General features: G+C 48.8%; 1 long non-coding RNA gene across 1 annotated transcript; it reads right to left on the reverse strand.

Moving 5' to 3' along the window:
- Positions 1 to 4,081: 4,081 nt before the first annotated feature.
- On the reverse strand, positions 4,082 to 19,261 carry LOC138989973 (uncharacterized). Its single transcript, XR_011466163.1, has 3 exons — positions 19,134 to 19,261; positions 18,462 to 18,588; positions 4,082 to 4,217 (listed from the first exon to the last, which is right to left on the reverse strand). It is a non-coding gene; the product is annotated as an uncharacterized lncRNA (long non-coding RNA).
- Positions 19,262 to 24,228: the final 4,967 nt, after the last annotated feature.

The following is a 24,228-nucleotide window of genomic DNA, read 5'->3' on the forward strand; positions in this document are numbered from 1 at the left end:
TCCCCCTATCCTTTCTCAAACTAAAGATAGAAGGCTAAGAACCCTCTGCTTCCCTTGGAGCCCTAATACTGGTGTTCACGAATTAGCTAACACCATATGATAAGTGAAGCCTGGCTTGGCATCCCTGCCCTCATTTGTACCCTTGACATTCACCATGACTTGACCTCTGGTGCCAACAGCTCTTTTTCCTGCCTGCCTTGTCAGTAAAGCTCCAGCTTGAGTTGCCTGTCTTCAGAAGAGATTGAAAGTCATTCCATTCTCAGGGTGGAACTTTGGACTTTTCCAAAGGGGAAGTGTGTGCTGTGAAATGAGCACAGGCTCTGAGAACAAGCCAGTTTGAGTTCAACCTCAAAGTCATCATGGAGCCACTGCTTGAACCTGGGCAGAGCTCAGGGCTGCTCAACCTTTCTGAGCTTCTATTTCTTCAACTGGAAATTAGGGATGATAATGCCCGGCTCAGGGCCACCATAAGGATGATAAAATCCTGAGTGTCAAACACATGATACACTGTAGGTGATGAAAACACATCACTTCCTGCCCCCCATGCTGGTAGCTAATATGGGCTGGCTCTGCATCTACCACCATGCATTTCAGATTTATCCCCATAACTATAATTTGGAATGCATGCATTATAGAGGTTAGTGTGAGCTGCACATATGCAGTGGTCTCATTTTCACTGTGAGGTGGAATAGTTGACCCTTCTAGAGTGGCCTGCAGTTTTCTGAACTGAATGTCACCTCCATTCAGTGGTCCCTGTGGAAGGAAAGCACAGAAAGACCCTCTGATCATCTGGTCCAGCTGTTTCATGCACAGATGGGAAGACAGAGCCCAACAGCAGATGAAGGTTTACCTAAGTTTATAAGTTTATAGAGTAAATAGTGGCAGAGTTGAGCTAGGACTCAGGATTTCGATACTTGGATATCCTGGTCTCCAGGGAAGCCTTTATATGGGCTTGGAAGAGCTGAATTGATGGATTGATATGAAATGGGACTGAACTCACAGTACTGGTTTCTTGATTCTTAATGCCAGTTGGCGCAGATGATGTCTAACAGACATTTTCTAGATTTATTCTGGCCTCAAGTGTCCCACAAGAGGTCCACAGTCTTCCAGCTTGGCCCTGAACTTCTAAGGCATGACTTATTTCCTGCCCCCTTTAATGCCTTGCCAAAGAGTTTCAATTCATTCATCCAACAAACATGAATGGGCTTCTTCTAATACAAAGAACACAGCTAGCACGCATTGAGAATTTAGAATATGACAACTATGCATGTATTTCTCACTGAATATTTCCAGTAATCTGAGTTTGGTAAGTATGACTATCTTTACTTTACTGATGAGGAACCAAGGCTCAGAGAAAAGTAATTTGCTACAGGCCAAAAGCTGCATGGTGCTGTCAGTCCAGTTTAGATGAGAGCTACACTTCCCAGATTCCCTTCCCCATCCGGCAATGGGTTATAGGAGATTTGGAAGGTGAAAGTGGAGCAGTGGCCATTATTCTCTGAAGGTTACCTTGGTTGCATATGGTGTTGGATGGATGCAAAGGCATCTAGCAGGTCACAGCTTGTCCTCATTCTCTTCTGTTTCATATCTAGCTTGTCACTCTGACTGCTGATCCTCCAGAACAATAGAGGCCCCCACTCCCAACTGGAAGATTGATAGTAAGCCCGCAGAGGCAGTAGGTAGGCATAGGCAGGGGGCAGTTTTCACTGGACCTTACTGTGCATCCATCTACTCTAGGGGCTGGGCATGTTGGTATCATCATTTCCCAGAAAGCTCTGACTTGTCCACTTCAGATAGACAGAGTAGACACTCTGAACCTCTGACTCCCCTTCTAGACCTCCATCCTCCCAGCTCTTGCCATATTTTCTTAAGGTCCAATTCCTGGAATAAGTCTCTTAGGCTTATAATACTCTTAGTAGCTCTTCTGCCCTAACTGAACCCTGACTGATATGGCCACACAACTGGTGTGGAGTAGAGATCAACTCCAGGCCCTTTGAAAACAGATTCTGAGTTCTTAACCACTGAGCTAGACCACTGCACTAGATGCTGGGCACATAAATATGACCAAGACACTGGCGCCTGTCCTCCAGAAGTTTACAGTCTGGCAGAGCATACAAACAAACTGTTTCAGTTTTCCATCGCTTATAACAAATCACCCAACACTTAGTGACGACAAATAATTCTTATTATCTCATGACTGTGTTGGTTGCCTGGGTTCAGCATAGTGGTTCTTCTGTTCCACATGATGTCGGCCAGGGATGCAGTCCTCAGGAGGCCCAGACATCCAAGGTGGCTTGCTCACATGGCAGCAGCAGAGAGTGGAGCAGAGACTGCAACTGGAGGGACTACGTGTGGCCTAGCTCTGCAGCTGGGCTTTCCAATGCATCATGGCTGGATTCCAAGGAGCACCCCAGGAAAAGTATTCCAAGAGGAAAGAGGCAGAAGGTGCCTGTTCTGGCACAGGTCATTTCCTCAAAGCAGCCACAGGCCCAGCCAAAATTCAAGCAGAGAAGACATAGATTCCGATTCTGGATGGGGCAGAAGAAAGCACATACAGGAAGAGGCAGAATTGTTTGGGGGTCATCTTTTGAGCTCAGCACCCCCAAGTCCATTGATGTGGTAAGGACTCTCAGAGAAGGTAGGCACTAGCTGGGTGGGATCACAGGCAGACAGACGTGGCCTGTGCCCACAGTGGTTCTAGAGGTGAAAGGAGACACGGTGACAGGTTCTAGCTGTGTCCTAATTGAGGAAGCGTTCTCCAAATAGAGACGTGGCTTGGGGGAGGTGAAGTAGAAGAGGGTGGAGACAGGATTCAGGCAATGGGAAGAGCAAGTCTTCAGAGACTTGAATATTATTTCAAAGGGCTGCTGCGAGGCTCAGAGACAGCAGAGGAGTTGAAGTGCCTTAGTAACCAGAGCCACAGGAGAGAGGCAAAGGGGCAAGTAATGATCATTATATTGTGATGTGCAATTATCTTTTCAAGAAACTTAGGCTTCATAAAGACCTAAATTTGGTGTGTGGGGAGAAGGAGGTTTAAGAGTCTTGGGACTTGGGAGCCACAGCTCCAGGGTCTTCAAGTCATATAGCCCCTGGGATCTCCATAGTAGATGAGAAAGCCCCTCTGCTGAAGCCCAGACCTCTGGGCACCCAATTCAAAAGTCCCTGGACCATCAGGGAAATGGATTTCCCTAGGCTGGGGCAGGCAGAGAAGGTGATGGCACCCCACTCCAGTACTCTTGCCTGGAAAATCCCATGGATGGAGGAGCCCGCTGGGCTGCAGTCCATGGGGTTGCGAAGAGTCGGACATGACTGAGTGACTTCACTTTCACTTTTCACTTGCATGTATTGGAGAAGGAAATGACAACCCACTCCAGTGTTCTTGCCTGGAGAATCCCAGGGATGGGGGAGCCTGGTGGGCTGCCGTCTATGGGGTCGCACAGAGTCTGACATGACTGAAGCGATTTAGCAGGCTGGGGCAGGATAGAGGCTGGAAGGAAGTCAGGCACACTTAGAGTTGACTGGGCTCACATGGATTCCCAAAATTCATAGCCTTGGACACATCCTGCTGCGCCAAGGTCAGACTAGTGTGAACATGGAGCTCTGGGTTCCTCCATAACCCTCCAGGCAGGAATAAGGCCCAGAGCCAGAAGACAGCAGCCAATGTCTCCTCGGAGCTGGAGGATTTCTAGGAACCTAGAAAGAATCAGTCAGTCCTTGAAGACAGGAAGGCATTGATTTCACCATGCCATAGAAACAAGACCTTGGAGCTCAGCAGGCCCTGGAGGCCGCCAAGTCGGTCATGGAGAAGTGGTCAACTATGTGCTAAGGAGGCAAGACAGGAAGACATGTGCAGGCAGAATTTAAGACTTGAGCAAGCCAGGCAGTCCCACTGAGTTCTGATGTTCTCACCTGCAAAGTGGGGTGAATCTCATTTTTTCCCACTTCCCAGGGTAGATCAGTTAAAATGGTCAATGTGGGCACAGCTTGGAAGCCCTCTCCAAATGGAACAGATGATCACAAGTCCTTCATGGACAGAAAGGATGTAGAGACCAATTCCTGAGTGTATCTCCACATACCTTTCATTTGAGGTCCTCAAGTTGTTTTACAATCATCCTTTGGTAACATTCCAGAAAAAGGTCCTTCCCAGGTTTGCAGTTGTAATTTTTATTCTAGGTCCCATGGAATTATAGTGCAGCTCCAGATCTGGAAAAGGGCACCTGGCAAAGAATGTGAATGGCAGGAAGGTGGGGAGGGCTGGCTGACGATGTCCACAGCTCCTTTGGCTCATGCACTGATCACGGCGGATGCTAATTCTCCCCAAATCTCCATCACACACAACTCTACTGGGGAACAGACTCCAGTGTCACTCACTTTTCTGAGGGTACCGGGGGGTTGTTCTGAAAAGCATATGGTCTCCCTCTGATGTGAATGTTCCATGGGGTTAATCATTCCAACTGAGGGGTTGTGCAAAAGTATGCAGTTGCTCACTGGAGCAGCTAATAAGATCTAGATTCATTCTTAGCTAAAAATAAGAAATCTGTGTAGAACATAGGCCTCCTCTGGCCTGACAGCTGTTGTGCTGGATGAGTGAGCTCAGGACACATGTGGCTTCTCTTTGAGTAGAGCTTTTATTAGCAGAGCTGGGAGGCTTATTAAGTAGAAGAACATGGATGCTGTTTGAATAATGAAGATGTTCCTCATTAGCTGTGTGGCCCTGGGTCAAAGTCCTGCCTGTTCTGCCAACCTGCCCAAGTACTCTGGTACAGGTGAGGGGTGGGGAAGTGGAGGAGAGCTAAATGTGCATAAACCTCCTAGGCCTTATGGGAACTCTTGGGAAGGAGTCTTTGAAGCAAAAATTAAGCCTTCCAATATCAGGATGAAGGGTCCCTCCCCACCTCCAACAAAAGTCAGCCCTTTAACTTGTGGAGAAGGAGTACTCTGGAGGAGACAGGAATTCATCACAAGGAGATGAGAGAGGAAGGGAAGACTTGTGCTTCACTTTGTTCAAGGTAGTAATTCCAAATATGAAGGAGGAATTGTAGAAGTTCTTGTTGTGTAGCAAGAGCATTGACCTTGAGTAGAGGGATTGTTGTGGTTGTGCATAGTCACTCAGTCGTGTCTGATTTGTTGAGATCCCATGGACTATAGCCCACCAGACCCCTCTGTCCATGGAATTTTCCAGCCAAGAATACTGGGGTGGGTTGCCATTTCTTTCTCCAGGGGATCTTCCCAACCCAGGGATCGAACCCGTGACTCCTGCATCTCCTGCATTGACAAGCAGATTCTTTACCATTGCACCAACTGGGAAGCCCCAGAGGGATATTGTACTAAAACAATCCAGGCAGATGCTTGGCTCCATACAGAAATGGTGTGATTTTTGGCAAGGCTGTGGAGGCTCTGAGGAGACCAGATGGTTATTTACTTGGAGGGAAAGGGAGCAGAGGAACTGGCAACGTCAAGGCCAGAGTCAGGGAGGAGGAGCCTGGCAGCTAACCATCTCCTGAAAGAAGAAGCTGCAGGGCCTTGCCTTGACCTTGGGGTCAGTACCTATCCCAAGGGGCTGGCAGTGCTGGATTTCCCAAAGCAGGTGCTGCAGATGCGATCTGAGTCCTTCATTAGTCCATGTCTGGTAGTGATTCCATGTCAGCACTGAAACAGCCTCTTGACCCAAAAGGAGGAGACTCCATTTGCATCAGCCAACTCCTCTGTTCACCACCAGCCCCTGTCTGTGACTGTTGAGGGAATCCCTAAAGCAAAAGCCCTCCACCAAAGCAAGACTTCCACCAACTCCCAAAGACTGAAAAGCCATCAGTGAGTGTGCTCGATCAGGCGACCTTCTCCCACCTTTCTCGTGTGCTCAAATTCTGCTATTTTCCCCACTGCCACCCCACCCCCCGACCCCACCCCACGCCCCACCCTACTCCCCCACCATTTGCACCTTGCTTGCGGATGCCCTTCCCCATATCTGCACAAACGTAGGTGCTGCCCTCCTGGGGGGTCCCCCTCCCCCTTTTCTTACGGTCTGCAGCACTTGAAGACATGTGTATGTTTTACTTCCCCTCATGGATTGTGAAGCCTTCTGAAAAGGACTTCTGGCTTGTGCCTTGTCTCCTGCAGAGCTTAGTAATACGCTCTGCAAACAGGAGGAGCTTAAAAGGAGCTTGTTGAATGAGCGATCTGAACACAGACTAAGGAGCCCCTGCCAGTGGGGTTTGTCTCTTAGCAGCTTGTGAGTCTCTCTCCGCCCAAGGATACGATCACCAAGCATAAACAGCGCCCTCCAGTGACAACAACTCTCACTTAAATGTGAACCCAATGCAGGGGTACCAGGGGCGCCTGCAGAGGAGCTGACCTGGTGGGGGAACGAGGAACGTGCTGGGCCAAAGGGCTGCGCACGTGGGAGAGACCACGTGGCCAGGCCTGTGAGCAGGAAGGCAGATGAAGCCGCCTCTCGTCCAGGGCGCTCTGCTTCCCCACAGCGCTGCTTCAAACTTTTGGGGCCTCTGGGACCCACATTTGGAGGCCACTTGACCTCCCCCCCCCCCCACTCACCCCTCCCGACCAAGCAGCCAGCAGTTCACTGCGCTCCCGGTCCTCCCGGGGCTGCTCCGGCCCAGGTTCCCCGCTCGCTCCTCGGGGTCAGAATAGGAAACAGGCCGTGGGCTCCATCGTGAACTGTGCTCTCCCACTAGCTCCCTCGGGGCCGCTCCGCAAGCCGTTTCCACAGCAAACAGTCGTAAATGGGCGGAAGGGGACAGGATTTCAGGTGCCGGAGGAGGAGGGGTGGGCTGCGGCTGCGCGCGCTCTGGCAGGGCCCATTTTCCTCCAGATGTTTTTAGCCATAAACTGAGGGAAATGCGAAACAAGAAGCGGGCCAGATTACTAAGGACGAGCCTGCGGAGCCCATTAGGCCGCAGCTCAGATGGTGATTCAGAGCATCCTCAGGTGCGGCTCTCCACGCGTGACCAGCTGGGCTGAGTGCAAAGGGGTTGGGGCACAGAGCTCCCCCAACTCCCCAGTACACAATTAAGGGGGGTGGTCCACTTTCTTCAGTTCTAATTAGCACGATGTCTGAAACATCTCTGAGGCCTCTACTATATGCAGGTTCTGTGAAGAAGACAATGTCTTCATCTAAGGGTCTCCAGTCACGCAGGGACGATGGGAGTGCACACAGCTGGTGACACAGGTCGGGCTGTATCTTGTACCAGGACAGAGAGGCAGCATTCAGGGGAAACACGGAAGTGGAGGGGGACAGAGTAATCAGACTTGGGGCCAAGGGATGGCAGCAGGTGGGTGGGGTTTGGAGAGATGTGGAAAGGAAAGCACAGGGCGATAGGGGACCAGCGTCCATGTGATGGGCAAAAACTTGTCCTGGGAATGGTGAGTAGCCAAGTGTCACAGCGTGGGCTTCCCTTGTGACTCAGATGGTAGAATCTGAAATGTGGGAGACCTGGGTTGGATCCCTGGGTTGGGATGATCCCCTGGAGAAGGAAATGGCTACCTACTCTGGTATTCTTGCCTGGAGAATCCCATGGGCTGAGGAGCCTAGCAGGCTACAGTCCATGGGGTTGCAAAGAGTCAGACACAACTGAGTGCCTGAGCACACAGCACAGCCTGGTGCAGCTCTGGCCACGGGCAGGGCGGTCAGCTGTCAGGAGAGATGGCACTGGAATCACATGTGGGATCCAGACCAAGAATGGACCGCAATGCAGGAACAAGGACTTTAGTCAGAATTTCATTTGTGGATTAGTTGCCAACTTCTATAAATCAAGAGATTTTTGTAAGCAAAGCTGGGTTCTCATGAAAGTCTGAAAGGTCTGGCATGTTGGGATCTTGGCTCCCTTAAGCCACACTTGGCTCCTGCTGAGTGATAGCGGCCCCTAACAGGACAAGCATTCTCCATTCAGCCCTAGTTCTCACCCCTCTGAACTGTGGCCCTTCATCAAGTCCCCTCAGCCTTGTTGTAGTCGCTAAGCCATGTCCAACTCTTTGCAACCCCATCAACTGCAGCACACCAAGCTTCCCTGTCCTTCACTATCTCCCTGAGCCTGCTTCCTTCCTATTTGTCATCTGTTTGCCCTCCATGGGCCTATGAGTTCACGGCTTTGCTGTAGACCCCAAGGAGATGACAGTGGAGGGCAGGGAGCTGCCACCAAGACATGTTTAGGAAAATACACCACCTGGAGTGGGGAGAAGTCTGCAGCCTGGAGTCAGCAAGACTGGGGAGGGGTGTCCTGAAAGAGCTCTTGTGGAAGAAAGGGCACAAAAGGAGGCAGAAGCATGGGCACAAAAGGATGGAAGGAAGGGGCAGACCTGCTGGGTTAGATGATGGGGTTGATGGAAAGGGAGGACCTGATGTGAACTCTGGGATTTCAGGACCAACCAGGATTCAGGGCAAAAGTGGAGTCAATCAAGGAGGCAGATGCGAGAGGCAGAGTTGGGCTTCAGCAAAGGACGGTGAGCTTTGCCTGGGTGTTTGGGGCAGGGCAGCCCTGTGCAAACACGTGGGTATGCCAGCCTGGACTTGGCATGGCAGAGGACCAGAGACCCCTTGGGAGTCTCTGCAGATAGGTATGCTCAGGGAGGGCCCTGCAGAGGCCGGAGGTGGAATTGAGCCATGCCTCCTCACTCTCCTCTGATGAGCTCAGCTCCTGCTCTGAGAACTTAATCACAGCCTGTGCTCTGAGGACCCCTGCCAGGAGGGGACCATCCCTCCATTAGCACATCCCTGAAAAGACGTGTCACTCAGAGGCCAGGGCAGTGCCCATCCCTGTCTCTCAGGCAGGAGGGGAGCAGTGGGCATGAACAGACCGGGCTGTGTCTCTCTCTGCCTGAGTCACATGAAATAATTTTGTCTGTAGTTCCTCAGAAGCACTCCTGGGGGGCAGGGAGGGGCAGGGGCCCTGAGTCTCGTGAGTCCTGTGCAGCAGATGGTGGAGGGCAGTGAGTCATAGTCTTCATCGGAAGCATACTGACGACTCAGAATGTATCCATGCCAGGGTGCCCAGCTTGCTAGTGACTGCCCCTCAAACGTTGACAGACGGGGCTGTCACCTGCCAGACTTAGTTCAGATGTTCACACCTATTTTCTCCCTGAGTCTGTTTCTAAACATACTTCATTTGCGTGGTTTTTTTGGTGACTATCTGTACCCCACGCTGGACTCTGAGAACAAGGACCAGGCCCTTAGCATTGAGCCCATTTAAAATGAACAATTGAATGAACAAATGAATGAATGGTTCCAATCGGTATTAAAATTTAATATAATATGCAAGTGTGTCTCTGTAATCTACTACATACATATATATGCTATTTTATGTATAGAATGTTTTTGGAAGAATATGATCTCACAGACAGTAATAACAGAGCTTGCTTCCTGGACACAGAGGCTGGGGATAGGAGTCTGAAATTTTATTTTCAGGAAATTTTATGTTCACTTGACAGTTTTACTTTTCTTTTTTTCTCTTTCTCTTTTGTAAAGCAAAAAGATTTTACAAAGGGGTGCACACCACTCACATTGTTCCACACTGCTCTCTTCCACTGTGTAAACATGGCAGACATCTTTTGTGAGTGTCTGCATGGATTTTGCACCCTTGGGGGCTGCCGTGCCACATCCCAGCCCTCTTGGAGTCTGCCGTCTATTAGGTGGACTCCACACTTGGGTTCAGGGATGCTGGTGTGACCCCTTGTCTCTAGGGTGCTGTGTCGGGTTCTTGAGGAAACACAGGGCCTGCCTAGTGACTGGCTGAGATCTCGCTCTTGGATATGGAAGCATAGGGAAGCAGCAGAAGCCAGCATTATGCCTCACTGAGGACCCCAGGCAGGAGGAGGATGCAGTCAGGGCTGAGACGGGGCAGGCTACATGCCAACTGCCACATGTGTTAAGCCTTCTGCCTTCTCTGTCTTTCTTGAAAGCATGTGGTGGAGGATCACGGTAAAGAGGGTCTTGAGTGCTTCAAGATTCAGCAAGAGAAGCTATCCAACATTAAATAGGTGAGAGAAAGGACCCTACTTTTCAAATGTGCTGGAACCATTGAATATCCATATGCAGAAAACAAATAAACACACAAAATTCAATGTATATCTTGCACCATATCCACAAATGAACTCAAAATAGATGATAGACCTACATGTAAAACCTAACACTGTAAGGTTTCTAAAAGAAAACATAGAAAATCTTTGTAAATTTGGATTAGGCGAAGATTGCTAAAAATGCAACACTAAAAAAAACAACCCATGAAAAAATGAATTGATGAACTTGACTTTATCAAAATTAAAAATCTCTGCTCTTGGGCTTCCCTGGTGCCGCAGTGGTAAAGAATCCACCAGCCAATGATGCAGGAGGCACGGGTTTGATCCCTGGTGTGGGAGAATCCCACGTGCCTTGGAGCAACTAAGCCCATGGGCCACAACTCCTGAGCCTGTGCTCTAGAGACCAGAAGCCACAACACTGAGCCCACCTGCTGCAACTACTGAAGCCCAAAAGCTTGAGAGCCTGTGCTCCACAACAAGGGAGTAGCCCCTACTCGCCGCAACTAGAGAAAAGCCCATGCAGTGGTGAAGACCCGGCACAGTCAAATAAATAAATAAATAAACCTGGACTCCTTAAAAAAAAATCTGCTCTTAAAGAAAACCACAGGCTGGAAGAAAATTTGCAAAGCATAGATCCAACAAGGGACTTGTATGCAGAATATATAAAGAACGCTAAAAAAAAGATCCGTCTAGTCAAGGCTATGGTTTTTCCAGTGGTCATGTATGGATGTGAGAGTTGGACTGTGAAGAAAGCTGAGCGCCAAAGAATTGATGCTTTTGAACTGTGGTGTTGGAGAAGACTCTTGAGAGTCCCTTGGACTGCAAGGAGATCCAACCAGTCCATTCTAAAGGAGATCAGCCCTGGGTGTTCTTTGAAAGGAATGATGCTAAAGCTGAAACTCCAGTACTTTTGGCCACCTCATGCGAAGAGTTGACTCACTGGAAAAGACTCTGATGCTGGGAGGGATTGGGGACAGGAAGAAAAGGGGACAACAGAGGATGAGATGGCAACACCAACTCGATGGACGTGAGTTTGAGTGAACTCCGGGAGTTGGTGATGGACAGGGAGGCCTTGCGTGCTGTGATTCATGGGGTTGCAGAATCGGACACGACTGAGCGACTGAACTGAACTGAAAAGCCCATAATAAGAAATCAAAAGACCTAATTTAAAAATGGGCCCAAGTCTTGAAGAGATGTGTTACCCAAGAAGATACATGGATAGTAAATAAGCATGTGAAAAAGTGATTAGCAACATAAATCACTAAGTAGATGCAAATTAAAACAACTACACTGAGACACCACAATGCATTTAATAGAATGGATAAAATTAAAAAGACTGACCATATCAACTTTTGGTGAAGTATGGAAAACCTACACTACTGATGGGAATATAAAATAGTAAAACCATTTTGGAAAACAGTTTGACAATTTCTTAAAATGTTAAACATGTATCCTCTATATGATTCAACCATTTCACTCTTGGGTATTTTCCAAGAGAAGTGAAAACATATGTCCATAATGAAGACTTCCACAGCAGCTTTCTGTAACAAATATCCATCAATAGGTAAAAGGATAAACAAATTAAAGTATATCCAAACAATGGGATACTATTGTGCAGCAAAAAATAATGAACATAGATGAATCTCAAAATAATTAGTTGAATGAGGGAAACTAAACAATATGGAGTATATAACTTGCGATATAAGTGGAGAGAAAAAAACATGCTCATAGATGTGAAAAGCCAATATCCTAACAAGGTTGCTGCTGCTGCTGCTAAGTCACTTCAGTCATGTCTGACTCTGTGTGACCCCATTATCTCCAAATTAATTTATGTTTTCAATACAATCTTAATAAAAATCCACTTCTGTCTTTTTTTAATGGAAGCTGATAACCAACTGTAGAATCTAAATGAATGAACCAAACGTTGCAAAAGTACTTGGAAGTAGAAACGGTGAATTCTAGGGATCAAGACATAAAGTTACAGTAATTACAAAAGCATGGTATTATCACTCAGATAGACCCGTAGTCAGGTGGGAACCTGAGATATTTCAGAAGAATCATTACAAATACATGGCAAAAGGATGAAAACATTTGATTATCTGAATGGAAAAAAAATAGTATTTTTGCTACACCAAATATTTCTGCTACACCAAAAAATATTTTCCAGATGGATTAAAAATCCAAATGTGAAAAGCAGAACTAAAAAAGTGTTATAAATTTATATCAAATTAAACAAGACAGCACAAACTTTAGAGAAAAGTTGATAATTTTGATTACATTAAAATCAGACATTTCTGTTGTTCAAAAAACATTAAAACCAAAACAAACATGTTACATATTGGGAGAGAATAACTAGCACCCATAAAACTAAGAAAGAATTAATATCCAGAATATATAAAGAACATCCACAAACCAATAAGAAAAATATACCCCCCAAGTGAGCAAAAGAGGAAACCCAAATTGCCATAAACATAAAAATCACACAATGTCTGTGTGTCCCTAGCCTCTGTGTGTCTAGACAAAGGCAAATTAGAACCAGGAGTTACTCTTTCTCATCATCAGATTAGCAAAAATTAAAAATTCCACCAACATCAAGCATGGGAGAGGATGTGAAGGAAGATAACCCAAAAACACTTAACTGTGGAGGCCTAAAATGACACAACATTTTTAGAGAGTGATTTGGCACTATTTTATAAAAATTGAAGCCACACACATGTCCTAATGGACTTCCCACCTGGACCCCTGGGTCAGGAAGATCTCCTGGAGGAGGAAATGGCAACCTACTCCTGTATTCTCGCCTGGGAAATTCCATGGACATAGGAGCCTGATGGGCCACAGTCCACGGGGTCACAAAGAGTCGGACACGACTGAGTGACTATGCACGCATGCACGCCAATGCAGGAGACACGGGTTCAATTCCCGGGTCAGGAAGATCCCCTGGAGAAGGAAATGGCAACCCATTCTAGTATTCTTGCCTGAGAAATCCCATGGACAGAGGAGCCTGGTGGGCTACAGTCCATGGGGTTGCGAAAGAGTTGGACATGACTTAGCAAATCAACAACGGGTTCTGACCCAGAAAGTCTGAGCATAGATCCCAAAGAAACTTTGCACGTGGACACAAGGAGACGTGAACATCTCCAGAAGCAGAATAGCAAAAACCTGAAAGCAACCTAAATGCTCATCACTAAAAGAACAGATGAACCAACTGCAATGATGAGTTTACTGCAGTGAAAATGAATCACTACCCCAGTCTTTAACATGGATGAGGCTTAAAACCACAATGTTGAATGAAAAAGCAAATGACAGAAGGATTCATATAGAATTTAAAATACGAAAGTTTTACTTTTTTAAATAGCTGCACTCCCCTCCCCAGTTAGGTTACAAATAGGGTCAGCAAACCTTTTCTGTAAAAGGCAGATGTAAATATTAGTGGTGCAGACCACATACAGCCTATATCTCCCCTTCTGCCTGCAATCCTTTAAAATGTCAAAACCATCCTTACCCCGAGGGCTGTAGTTTGCCGACCTCTGGGCCACATCAACCCCTCCTTTAATGGTTGGGTAGCTGGTGTCTTTTGGTGATAACTTGGTCAGATGTCATTTTTTTTTCTCGCTCTCTGATGATCAGAGCAGTTTTATTTCAGTATTTTAGACTCAATTGGATTTATTTTACAGCTTCAAATCAGGTTTAACTCAGACTCAGCTCCGCACTGTTGTGTTGGGCGACAGTGTCTGCAGCTTCGCTGGTTGGAGAGTAGAGAAGGGTCTGCTCCTCACACACTCCACCTTCTGTTCTCCCTTTGAACATCCCTCTCTCCCCTCTTCAGACTAAACCCCCAGTTCTTACTCTCTAGCCCCTCCTTGTACAGGGCCCCCTGGGAAGGCGAGGAGGTTCTGGACACACAACTGGCCCATCCTCAGTGGTAGGGAAGAGGTGTCCCACTTCATTCAGGTTCTGGGTGGTTCTGGCCAATGCCGGTGGTGCTAATGAGGTTGGTGGGCTCAGCAGAGGTGGCGCTCAAGGCTTTCTGGGGCTCATGGTTGGCTCCTGCAGTCCCTTCTGTAGCTAGGGTCTGAACCCCTCCTGAGAAGGGTGGTGTCTACCTTCGTCCCTGACGGCAATGAACCCCTGCAGACCCCCGCTCAGAGTTGGGGCTCCATCACTCCAGCTGCCTCCCCTGCTCCTGCTCTCTGCTCACCCCAGTGCTCCAGCATCTACATAGACCCCAGGCACCTCCAGCTTGTCCATCTGGGCTCTCCCAGGGGCAGAAAACCTGGGGTGGACTGCCCTATCTTCCTTGCAGACACACAGCCTCTGTTGCCCGGAGCCCTCCTGGCAAGGCTTCTGCCTTCGGAGAAAACTAGAGCAGAGTTAAACACTGATCTTGGGGGTCAGAGGAACCTGCCAGACACCCTCTTCTTCCCACTATGGGAGATGGGGGGAACTTGCATCAGACACTTGTTCCCAGGGTGCCCAGGGCTGCTCTTGCTGTACCTCCAGCAGCAGCAGCAGCCCCAGGGCTGGCTTTGGGTCTGTGGCTCTGAACATCTGCCCAGCCTGGGCCAGGCCACCAGCCTCCAGGAACCGTAGACAGTCTACCACCCAGGCTGCAGGAGAGGAGGCCCCCTCTCCCGCCTCCCCACCGCGCTGGGAGGTTCCAGCACCTTCTGCACCTTCCAGGACCACCAGTGGGTAGGGAGACAGGGCACCTTCCAGCACCACCAGTGGGTAGGGAGACAGGGCACCTGGCATTTGGTGGGGGGCAGCCCCTTCCTGAGTCTGTGAGGAGGGGCTGGCACCCCCAGGTAGATTTCTGAGCTCAGACCAGAGGCCCTCAGTCCTTGGTATCCTCAGCTTTGGTCCCTGGCTGCAATTCTGGGACAGCAGGAAAAATCGCTGTCAGCCTCCAGTTTCAACAGCCCATCCTTCGGCCCTCATTTCTGTGTGCCTGCCCCCCACCTTCCTGAGGGGTTCTCCCCAGTGTGAGAGCAGAGTCAGGTGTGCAGTAGGAAGGCACTCCAGGACTCAGTGCTGGCTCTGCCACGTATTAAATGATGGATAACGATACCCTCTCAGAGATGCAGTTTGAAGATGAAATGAATTAGTACTTGTGAAGAGTTTAAAATGATGCCTGGCACAAAGTAAGGAATTCTGGAAGTTTGTTGTTCATCTCATCACATGGAATAAGCTACCTCACCTCTCTGAACCACAGTTCCTGGCCTGTACAATGAAGCTGTAAGATGGGATTTGAGGGTTAGCTGAGACAGTGTAATGTCTGGCACAGAGCCAGCACCCAATAACTGCTAATTCCCTTCCGCTCCCCTCCGCTTCTGCTCTTGTCATTTCAGAAAGCCAGGCCTCAGAGCAACAAGGTTTGTTCCGGTGAGTGGGAGCCGCTGGCCTTGTAATGCATTGTGCTAGGTGGGTCAAAGCAAGGCAGGGAGCACAAGGGCCAAGATTCATCGATGCTTGACTGGAAGCAACAGAAGACCATTGAAAAAGTGAAAGCGTGAGTCGCTCAGTTGCTTCTATCATGGAATTCTACAGGAAGAATACTGGAGTGGGTTGCCATTCCCTTCTCCAGGGGATCTTCCTGACCCAGGAACATGTCACTCCCGAGTTGCAAGCAGATCCATTACTGTCTGAGCCACCAGGGCTCAGAAAAGCATCATTGTGCCTTACTGTCTTCCATCCACTGGGATGGGTCCTGGGAAAGGGGCATTAGGCTTGGGTTCCGTGGACCGCTGGGCAATATTCAGCAGGAGTCTGAGGCCTTTCTGAGCTTCCTTGTGGATCAAGAGAGGAAGGTGATGTGCACTTCCATCTGATTCTGACCAGTTAGTCCCCCAGGCCCCACCCAGTGGCCATTCTCCCTCTCTCTCACTTTAATGCCCTCTCTCATCAATCTTTCACCTTGATTATAGTTTTATTTTGCTCACAGCACCAGATTTTGTTATTCTCTGGCACAGCCCAGCATGTTCCTTCCTCCCAGATGCACTTCTCTGCTCTGCCTGGAGAATGGTGATGAAGTGATGTCTCCATGGAAACAGATGTTGATCTCACAGTTGCTTAGCGGGTGTGCTGCAGGATGATGTAAGCCATGCTCTGGCTTCTCAAGGGGCTTGGTATCCTTTGATGTATCTGTACTACTGGGGCTGGAGTGAGTAGAAGCATTCTTCCCTTGTTTCTACCCTTTTTATGTAAAAGTAAAAAAGCGAAAAGAATGGGAAATGTACCTTCTTTGGGAAGAATGCTTTTGTAAGAAGAGTAAAGTGTTGGAAGTCAGAACTGGATCTGAATCAGAGGTAAGATAATGAAGGTGACATGTTCCTCTGGAGAAACAGACTGGGGGAACCTTGGAAACTGTCCAGAAGAGGCTGCTTCTGGCCAGGGAATACTCAACAACCCCACTCACTATAAGGCTGCAGACCCTTCACCTGGGACGATCACTGCTCACACCAGAGCAGCCCTAATATTTGCGGGCTGGGGCAAGAGCACAAAGGCCACACACCATGCCTCGAGATACATAAAATTATAAACCAAGTCAACAGAGTGTTAAATAAAATATATTCTGTCCTCTGACTTTGGCAACTGTAGTAGGCAGAATAAAAATCCCCCTCCCCCAGTGTCCATATCCTAGTCCCTGAAACCTATAAATATATAATGTAGCATTAAGGTTATAAATGGAGAAGGCAATGGCACCCCACTCCAGTACTCTTGCCTGGAAAATCCCATGGACGGAGGAGCCTGGTGGGCTGCAGTTCATGGGGTCGCTAAGAGTCAGACACGACTGAGCGACTTCACTTTCCCTTTTCACTTTCATGCATTGGAGAAGGAAATGGCAACCCACTCCCATGTTCTTGCCTGGAGAATCCCAGGGATGGCAGAGCCTGGTGGGCTGCTGTCTATGGGGTCGCACAGAGTTGGACACGACTGAAGCGACTTAGCAGCAGCAGCAGCAGGTTATAAATGGGATTAAAGTTGCCAGTCAGCTGGCTTTATGATTATATATTATAGTCTAGATTATCTGTAGGGGCTCAGTGCAATCCCCAGAGTCCTTAAAAGTGAAAAAGGAGGGACTTCCCTGGTGGTCCAGTGGTTAAAGCTCCACGCTCCCAATGCAGGGGGCCGCAGGTTCAATTCCTGGTCAGGGAACTAGATCCTGCATGCCACAATTAGAGAGTCTACATGCAGCAACAAAGAGCCCACGTTTCACAACTAAGACCCAGTGCAGTCAAACATACATATATATTTTAAAAAGTGAAAGAGGAGCAGGAGAGAAGGTCAGAGTGACGAGGTGTGAGAAATACTGGATCAGTCCTTATTGGCTTTGGAGATGGAAGAGGCCACAAGTCCAGGAATGCTGGTGGCCTCTAGAAGCTGGAAAAGGCAAGAAGAGAGATCCTCCCCTTAGAGCCTCCAGAAAGGAATTCAGCCCTGTTGATACTCAGTGAGACTTTTGACCGACAAACTCTAATAAACCTGTGTGGATTCAAACCGCGAAGGTTGTGGTAACTTGCTACATCAGATATAGGAAACTAACAGCCATGGTGTGATGGCCGTGAGGAGGGGTGCAGACAGAGGAGGGCCAAAGGGGCTCTGCTAACTGCTGTGGCCCAGAGAGGGCCTTCTTGCCTGCCTGCATCTAAGGGCAGAACTGGTACTATCGCAGGAGAGAAGAAAATCATTTCCTCTCCTTTCCCTTCTTCAGTAGCCGTTTCAAAACAAGACAGAACGAAGAAAAAGCAGCCCAACCAAGCCAAACCAGCCAAAACCTCCACCATAAAGCCAAAGCCTCCTTTGCAACTGGCAGGGGGGCAGGAGGGCAGCTGTCTGGTGTCAGAAAAGACGATGGAGCCTTGGCCCTACTGGACATCCTTACTCATCTGACTTTGCCATGAACTAGCTCCGGCCTGGTCATGCCTCGGGGTTCTAACCCCCTACTGTTAGCTGGACTTCCAAGAGTACACCAGGCAAGGATGACTTCTCCGTTCCTTCCCTCACCTCTCCTGCAGTTTAGCAAACTGTCTTGCTTAGCTCTGAGGGGTGTGTTCTGAGCAGTCAGGAACCACAAAGCAATCAATGGTAAATATTCTCCCCTCTCTCTTCCGATGTCCTATATCCTGGAGGTCCAGGGTGCCTCCCCCTCCTCCAGGAAGCCCGCCCTGACCTCTGCCACCCATGCAGCACTTTCTGGCTGTAGCCCTTTCACATCTGTGTTTTCTTCTCTGTGGATAGTGACACATTATGCATGTGTAGTATAAACACATCTGTTCGATGACTGTTTCATGCCTCTAACTCCTAACAGGTGATGCACAATGCTAGGCACATTGCAGGCCTCGCAGAATCGTTGTCAGCCAGTTGATTATCATGAACACCTGGTTGCAAAATTCCAACCAAAGCCTGAAATAACGTGTAACACGTGGGCTTACCTCCTCTGCTGACAGCCATGGCCCGTGTGACTTCATGCTTTCACAGCCTCTTAGACACCTTCCCTGGGTCTCCTTGAATATCTTCATGTAGGCTCATCTCTTCTGCAGTCTCTAGGTAGACCCTTTCCTAAGATGGGGAAATTTTAAGTTCAATGGCTTGGGGGATTTGTCCCTGAGCCAGGCTGGCTAGTCCTTCTCTGACCTTGATCTCAGGTCTACTAACAGGCTTTATTCGGTGGCCATGTCCTGCCTTCAGCTCCTGTTATAGTGGCCTCCGGAGCCCCTGGGCCTTGACACCTGCTAGGTCCAAGTTCCATTTCCTCTATAACTCAAGCTGGATGGAATCTGGGCTCCTGCTCCTGAGGCCTGTGCCCCCTGCGTGAGCTTCACACGTCTCCTGCTCTCGGGACACCTATTGATCTGTCTGCCAGGATACCCACTCTACACCTCTAGCCAGGCTGCCCTCTCACAGCTCCCTGCCTGTCCCATCTTCTCTGTATACCCTGTGGATTCCCAGCAGGATGGGCCCTTCTCTGACCTTGATCTCAGGTCTACTAACAGGCTTTATTCGGTGGCCACGTCCTGCCTTCAGCTCCTGTTCTAGTGGCCTCTGGACCCCCTGGGCCTTGACACCTGCCCGTTCCAGGTCCATCCCCTCAAACCTCACCTTACCTAGTGCTGGTAGAGCCTTGAGGTGCAGACTATTCCTAGCTTGACTCTGACTTAGATCTTTATTCATCCACTTAGCCTCTCACTCATCCAGCAAATACTTGCTGAAACCCTGCTCCGTGGCAGGCAGCGTGCTGGAGTGGTTCTTGGAGCTCTGTGCACCAAGAACTCACCGAACTCTGAGCCCAGGGCTTTACCCAAGGCCCCACCCTGAGGCTTCACATGGGGGAGGTACCTTGAATGCTGGATCTGATTGTGGCCACCTGTAGTGCTGTTAGTAACAATTACATGGATACCACAGGGCAGAACAAGACAGACTAGATTATAAATCTAATCCTGATAGAATTCTTTGGTATAATAAGCACTCATAAAAATAAACAAATTAAACCATATGAGCCACATTTAATTTTTAGTTATTTAACACGTGACATGAGTCTTTCAAGAAGTCCTGAAAGACTTACAGGAGTCCAAGAGGAGTTGTCTAAAGTCAGTTACAGTTCAAGATAGCTCGGTGACATCACCATTATGAGCAGCTTGTACTGGCAGAAGAATGTGTGACAGTGAGTGCTTACCATCCGTGTGAGTAACAGTGAGGTGGCTGGAGCCATTCCACAGTGGACAGTGCTAAGACATTGCTGTCCCTCCTCTATACGGTCCAACTAGAAATCTGAACATTAAACATTTTACTAACAAAAGTGTAGCACAAATTCCGTACTTAAAGTCTTATATTTCTGATTATCCTGAAGGGTATCTATAATAGCAATATTTGGCTTCAGCTCGATGTTTAACACTTGGCCATTTTTCCACTTTGGGTGAGTGTTCACTAAAGCTCTAAAAGGACCCTATTGAGCCTTCTGTGTTTCTTTCCTCCACAGATATCTCAGTTAAAAGTAGCATCTCCACCAGAGCTGAAAACAGGTTTCTTCTCTCACCTCTTCCTCCTGCTGATTCTCAACCTTCTCCTGAATCATGGTTGTGGAGCCAGTTCAGTGAGATCTCGTGGAGACGCAAGCTGAGAAACCCCACACGTCCTCTGGGGAAACTGTCAGCCAGCGCCCGTCCCACTGGTGTTGAGCCAGCCCAAGTCGGGTGCCATTAACCCAGATGGTGCTGCCTCTTTCAGAATACCCCCTCCTAGTCTTTCTCCAGCAAAGAGGAAGGACCCCAGTTTTTGTCCAGGTTGCAGTTGCTCTCTGGTCTCTAGCTATGCCTGTTAACACCTGTTAACACAGAACAGATCAGAGCCCCTACCTACTCCATGCTCTGGGTGGAGTTCTGAAAGTCGCTCAGTCATGTCTGACTCTTTGTGACCCCATGGACTATACAGTCCATGGAATTCTCCAGGCCAGAATACTGGAGTGGGTAGCCTTTCCCTCCTCTAGGGGATCTTCCCAACCCAGGGATCGAACCCAGGTCTCCTGCATTGCAGGCGGATTCTTTACCAGCTGACCCACAAGGGAAGCGGGAGTTCTGAACTGTCACGGAGTGATCCACATGGTATGCAAAAGGAGGCAGAGAAGCGTGCAGCAGCAACACCCCACACTGATGGTAAATACCTGCAGCTGGAATAGCCCAGCATCCCCACAGAATCATAGTGGATGGGGATTCACATTTGCCAGTCAGCCTGGATTTCAAATATCGTGTCACTTGCCTGGTAAGTTCATGGCATTCCCGTGATCCAGACCCCTTCTCCACCTGGGGATCAGAAAAAGCCACAACAGCCAGCAGAGTCACCTCAGTGAGTAAGGACACAGGTTGCACTCACCAGCCACACACACACTCCCTGCCTTCCCTGTACCTTCCGTCTCGTCACACTTTAGAGAGCGGTTTGCTGTGGTACTCTGCCCAGTGGGCTGCGTAGGTTACAGGTTATAAATTCTTTCCAGAATTTCAAAGCTTCCTTTAGGATTACATTTTGTATTTTCCATGCAATTTGCCTTTCTCCGAGAATGTTCTTGGGGATGAGTAACTTTGGTTTGCCCAGATGGTCTTCCTTTCAACCACTTTCCATATTTTTAAGGATTCCTTTTTCTTCTGTCTTTTCAAAGCAGTGTGTTTGATTTGAGATTTTAGGCTGAGACACTGCTTTTTACTGCAAATTCCTGCCCATATGCCATTGTTCAATCTTCTGAGGAAGACTGGGTGAACTCTACTGTTAGCTGAGATCATCAGGGCACTGTTTCTCAAAGGAAGATCTTTGTCCACAGTCAGCATGCTCCCTGAAAATGCAGACTGCTGGGTCTGGTTGCAAACACATTGACTTAAAATGTGGGTGGGGCAGGAGAAGGCCCTGGAATCTGCATTGCTGACAATTGCAGCAGGTGGTGCTTGCACACTGTGGAGTGTGAGAACAACCATTCCAGATGAAGGAGCAGGAGGAGTGAGCTTCCCAGGGGCCCTCGGGGGCTGCTCTCCTTTGCACATCTCCTCAATCCATGGCACCCAAGCTGTAAGAAGGACCCCTGTACTGGCTCTCCTTGCCCATCCTTGTAGGTTTCAGCAGCTTTCCCATCTTGTAGAATCCTAATGGCCATTCTGAAGGCAAGCTGCACCGAGTTGGACTCCGTGGAGATAAACCTGGCCACCTTGCCTGGGTATGGGGTCATGTGGACAGAAGAGTACAATCGAGAGATGGGTGCTTCCCTACACTTCCCACATGGAAGCAATGTAACAAATGATGACATTTGAATTCACACTGAGATCAGCAGGTGAGACTTCTTGAGGCTGGTCTAGAGGCTCCAGCCTCCAGCCTGGTCTGCCCAGAGGGCTGAACGCTCAGCACACCTGTTGCCTCTTTGTCTGCAGTGCCGCATAGGTGTCTGCTGCTCTTGTCCAGATAAGAAATGGATGCCGGCCTGCAGGAATAGAGAGGCGAGGGTGAAGCAGCAGATGCTGAGGGTGGGAATGTTAGCCTTAACAGCCGAGTAGATGGGGGGAAGACGGAAGGAAAGCTATCAGAGGGCCGTGGGATCTGAGCCCAGCTGGGATGTGGGGCCACAGACAGAGCAATGACAGAGCCTGGTCTTCTTGCTGAAGGTGCTGTTCCTTTACTTCTTACCTGTCTCCTCCATGTCCTGGCTGAAACCACATGCTTTTCCCTGGTCATCTGTTCCAGGGGCTTCTAAGAGAAACCAGAAGACAGTGATGCTCCAGGTGTTGGAGCAGATGGTTGCTTTCTCCTCCCCCGCCCCTTTGCTCCCACTAATGATGGGTGGGGAGTGTTTTCATTTCCCATTTATTTCTTAGTCAAGGCTCACACAAGCTATGTAACTTGTTCCATGACTTGCCAGGGGCTGAGACAGGGGCTTTATCTCTGGCCTTTTCCATCCCTAAATCAATGTTTTCTGTGCTTTTTCAATCACCACTGACACCACCATCTCTGTCACCACATTGACAGATGACCCATTTGCTCTTTGTATCAGTCTCAAAAGTGAAAGTGAAGTTGCTCAGTCGTGTCTGACTCTTCATGACCCCATGGACAGCCTACCAGGCTCCTCCGTCCATGCAATTTCCCAGGCAAGAATACTGGAGTGGGTTGCTATTTCCTTCTCCAATCTCAAGCTGTGGGCAGTTTGGGCTCTGAGACTCCTAGGCTGCACCCAAGGCACCAGGCCAGTAGGTGGCAAGCAGAGCTCTCTGACTCCCTGAAGACGGAAGTCCCAGGGTCCTTTGTGCTCCAGCAAGTCACCAAGTTCGTGAGTTCAGTATAACCCCTTCTTGACCTGTACCTCCTAATCTGCTCGCTGGCCCTTTGTGGCAATGAGATGCAGGGTCAGTTTCCAGACAGAGCAGACCCAAGAGACAACTTTGCTTTAAACCCAGGGGTGGATTACATTTTGTTGAGTCTGAAGTTTATACAATTTTGGAGTGTGTCTTCAGGAAAAAAGAAGAAACGTATAGTACTTATGCAAAATTCATAGAAAATACAGGACTGTGCAGTTTAGGGGCCCTGAAGATTATACTCTGTTACCTCCCCAGCTGTCTATCTGCCTCTGCTCAGGGCTGTTGAGGGCAGGCAAAACCTCGATCACTTTTCCCTTCTGCTCCCCTCTTGCCCTGCACAAGTGCAAAATCACAGTATCCTTGCATCTGAAAAAGGCAGTGTCATCCCAAGGCCCTGGAGGCCCCTTTATAAATGTCAAGCTAATTACTAGATGATTAGATAATAGCTACAGTGTGTGCTGTCTGGGTCAGCAGCTGCTAGCAAAATACCCCGAGGATACCAAGGGATGTGTTTGCAAAGATGGGAAGGACTAAGTACTTTAGGGCTTGATGGTGAAAACAAGCTCCCAGGGACACTCTGTCAGGGAGACGCCTCCAAGACAGAGGATGGGGGGGGGGAGGAGGCTGTGCCAGGCGCATATCTCTTCCCTCTGGAAAGAGCTCCCATGCTCAGTCATGTCCGACTCTGTGCAACCCCATGGACTGTAGCCCGCAGGCTCCTCTGTCCATGGGATTCTCCAGGCAAGAACACTGGAGTGGGTTGTCACGCCCTCCTCCAGGGGATCTTCCCAACCCAGGGATCTTACTCTTCTGTCTCCTGTATTGGTGGCCAGATTCTTTATTGCTGAGCCCTCAGGGAAGCCCTCTGGGAAACGGTAGCAGCAGAGTTTCCCCAGCCAGCTAAACTCTTTAGAAGCATTATTTCTTTTAATCCCTCAACCAGCCTTTTAAGGTCAATTCAGTTCAATCGTTCAGTGGTGTCCAACTCTTTTCGACCCCATGAATCACAGCACGCCAGGCCTCCCATCCATCACCAACTCCCAGACTTCACTCAAACTCATGTCCATTAAGTCGGTGATGCCATCCAGCCAACTCATCTTCTGTCGTCCCCTTCTCCTCCTGCCCCTAATCCCTCCCAGCATCAGGGTCTTTTCCAATGAGTCAGCTCTTCACATGAGGTGGCCAAAGTACTGGAGTTTCAGCTTTAGCATCATTCCTTCCAAAGAACACCCAGGGCTGATCTCCTTCAGAATGGACTGGTTAGATCTCCTTGCAGTCCAAGGGACTCTCAAGAGTCTTCTCCAACACCACAGTTCAAAAGCATCAATTCTTCAGTGCTCAGCTTTCTTCACAGTCCAACTCTCACATCCATACA

The sequence above is a fragment of the Bos mutus genome, chromosome 11 (assembly GCF_027580195.1).
Source record: "Bos mutus isolate GX-2022 chromosome 11, NWIPB_WYAK_1.1, whole genome shotgun sequence".
Lineage (NCBI taxonomy): Eukaryota > Metazoa > Chordata > Mammalia > Artiodactyla > Bovidae > Bos > Bos mutus.